Source organism: Arachis ipaensis, chromosome B7 (assembly GCF_059453495.1).
Source record: "Arachis ipaensis isolate K30076 ecotype BB chromosome B7, ASM5945349v1, whole genome shotgun sequence".
Taxonomy (NCBI): Eukaryota; Viridiplantae; Streptophyta; class Magnoliopsida; order Fabales; family Fabaceae; genus Arachis; species Arachis ipaensis.
In genome coordinates, this window is record NC_142442.1 from 77,048,469 (window position 1) to 77,051,895 (window position 3,427).

General features: G+C 32.1%; 1 pseudogene across 1 annotated transcript; it reads left to right on the top strand.

Moving 5' to 3' along the window:
- The first annotated feature begins 299 nt into the window (after positions 1-299).
- LOC107607247 (subtilisin-like protease SBT2.6) lies at positions 300-2,711 on the top strand (annotated as a pseudogene). Its single transcript, XR_015892427.1, has 6 exons — positions 300-475; positions 826-1,208; positions 1,474-1,570; positions 1,656-1,728; positions 1,914-2,199; positions 2,495-2,711. The product of XR_015892427.1 is annotated as a subtilisin-like protease SBT2.6 (transcript).
- Positions 2,712-3,427: the final 716 nt, after the last annotated feature.

A 3,427-nucleotide genomic window follows, 5' to 3' on the forward strand; every position in this document is an offset into this window, starting at 1 on the left:
GGTTAAAGGATTAACTATACATCATAGCCAATAGATACATTTTCCATATCAAGGTGTAATTTTGTTAGGATTTATGGTGTCAAAGTGTTTCATCACTAAATGACGGTCCAAACACTAATGGAATTTATATTAGAATATCATAATCTGAGAGAGCAAAATTGAAGCAAGTTCTAAACTTTTTCACCTTTTTGTCAACTTAGTGATTCTTGCATGAACACAAGTTTAATAACTCATTTAGATATGCCATCATTTGGATTGTGAAACAGATCTCGTGGATGTGAAGTATTGGAGTTGGCATTATGAGGTTGTTGGAGTTTGGATGTCTGGTTGCAGTTCTATGTGGTCTTCTTGTGTCTGTGAAAGCTGAGATTTACATCGTAACTGTTGAAGACGAACCTGTTATTAGTTATGGAGGTGGAATTGATGGTTTTGAAGCTAATGTTGTTGGATCTAATGAGAAGATTGATACTAATAGGTAGGTACATGCAATTACATTTTCCTATGAATTTTCCATTTTTTGTTTTTTCCAATGACATGTAAATATGTTTTGAGGAAGCTAATTAATATGATGAATTCTCCTTTGGTGAAATTAACCTTCCAAATCTAAATTATATGGAGAGTTCAGATGATTATTCTTTATATGTAACTCATGAACAATTTATTTGCTGCTGATGCTTTCTCTTATCTTTAAGGAAAGTAATACAATAATCACCTTGCACTCTGTTATAAACCATGATCAATTGTGTTTTTAATGAATTTATTTTCAATTCTATTTTCTCCTCTAGTATGTGATGAACCAACAATATTACAAACTTCTTGTAGTTAATTGGTTACTTCATATGCTCACCATCTTGAGAAAAAACATGATATGCTTCTGGGGATGCTGTTTGAACCTGGGACTTACAAGAAACTCTATAGTTATTGGCATCTAATAAATGGGTTTGCTGTTCATATTATTATTCTTGTTCATATTTGTGGATTCAAGGATCTATCCTCACCATCCATGCTTTGCAACTCATAACACAAAATCATATGAGCCAGTTCCAAAGTACAGAGGAAAATGTGAAATTGATTCCGATACTAAAAAACACTACTGTAAAGGGAAGATTGTTGGAGCACAACATTTTGCTCAAGCTGAAAATAGCTGCCGGGGCATTTAACCCTTCGATTGATCTTCCATCTCCTCTAGATGGAGATGGACATGGAAGGTTAGGCTTTGCTACCTTCTTTAAACTTACTAACTTGTTTCCTAGGAATCCCTCTAACCTTACCATGCCTACAACATGCATTGAAAGAGAACATAATGTGCCATTTTCAGCATATGAGCAAATCTTGAAATCAACTTACTGTAGTCTTTCATGAAGTTGATGGTATTATTGTATTAACATTCATGGAGTTGTGTTTAAAGCCATATATTCTTTGATAGCATTTTCTTAACAATTCTTATGTTTTCCTTGCATTTCAATTTGGCAGTCATGCAGCCTCTATAGCTACTGGAAAATAATGGAATTTCTGTGAGGATGCATGGCTACAAATTTGGTAGAGCAAGTGGAATGGCTCCTCGTGCTAGGTGAGGAATAATGCCCCTAAGTGATTAAAAATTAGGAACTACACTCCTTCCTATTTCACTATTGACTTGGTGTATTTGTGTTTAGAATTGCTGTGTACAAGGCACTTTACAGATTATTTAGAGGATTTGTTGCAGATGTAGTTGCTTCAATCGATCAGGTATATAAGTATTTTAGTCTTTTAGTTAAGAAATCTTGATTATCTATTAAGAACTCTATCTCATAAGCACTTTTAAAAGGCTGTAAATAAATATAAGATTAAAATCTTTTATTATTGGATTGTGTTGTACTTTTTGTGTTATTCTATCTCAACATTCCTAATTGAAAAGTTTGGAGAGTCAACAGGTTGTGTACGATGGAGTGGATATACTCATCCTTTCAGTTGGACTGAACAGTCTTCCAGCAGCCACCAAAACCACATTTTTGAACCCTTTTGATGCCACACTTCTTGGAGTTGTAAAAGCTGGTGTATTTGTTGCACAGGCTGTTGGAAATGGTGGTCACTTTCCTAAAACAATGGTTTCATATAGTCCATGGATAGCCTCTATAGCAGCTGCCATTAATGATCGCAGATACAAAAACCATTTAACCCTTGAAAATGGAAAAGTCTTAGTTGGAATTGGGTTATCACGTAAGTTTTCTATACTTCTCTGTAACATTATAAATGATCACTGTGTTTTAACATTATCAATGTGTAATTATGCATGCGCTTTTGTAGCTATATATGCTTCTTTATCCTTTTGCATATCATTTTCCTAGTTATTAGAATTGTGACAACTTTATTTTTTAAGTTGACATAGTTTTGATCATTTACACAACTATTTTTAGTTTGGTTTCTAATTATTTTCAGTTTATTTTTTAAATTTTTATAATTCTGAATGTCATTATAAATATTTGTCTAAATACTTTTCTATATAATTATGCAGGATGATATTGAGGATGATAATGAAGATTAAACTGTTTATCATTGTGGTTTATTGGCTAAGATGGAGTAGTGTTGAGAACGAATACATGTATGGTTGACTAATGACTTTTATTAGAAGATACCTATATAGGATATAATATTTTAGTTTTTCATAGAATATTAGTAGTAAATTCTAAGTGGTCTACATACTTATTTTGATATGGCTATGTTTAATTTATTGTGGGATGTATGAATATTAAAAATTAACTTCATTCCAGTACTTTTGGTTCATTATAAATATATTTTATTTATAGATAATTTTTATTATTTAAAAAATTATTTAGTATAATTATGTATTTACTTTTATTTTATAATATTTAACTTATTTAATTAAAAATACAGAATTATATATGTAATCATATTGCTAAATATTATGTTATACAAAAAATTATTTAGAATTATATATATATATATAAACAACGAGGGACCTAAGGCTACACTTATATAGAGTAGCTATGCTATACAATGTGGCTACGCTTTACAGGTAATGTAGTAGCAAAGATAAGTGTAGCCTATTCTGGTAAACATAGAAGCTGAAAAGCATAGCCTTTGGTCCTGAACAACATCACTTGAAAAGCGCACCATATTTCCAAAAGCCAAAAGTATAGCCTTTGGTACAGAAAAGCGTAGCCTTTGAGAATAGGGAACGACCGAATAGGCATCCCCCACTAAAGCATCTCCATAGCCCAAAAAGTGTAGCATTTGCCTAAGGCATCATTTTTTTTCACTTTTGGCTACACTTTTCAAGTGTACCTGAACGAGTGTTTTTCTTGTAGGATCCCTCGGGATGGGTTATCTCCCTACACTTTGCTTTACTATCCCTAAGTTGGACTTTCAAAAATTCTAATGTAAAAAATGCATTCCTATACAAAATACTAGGAAGAAAATTGTGTCA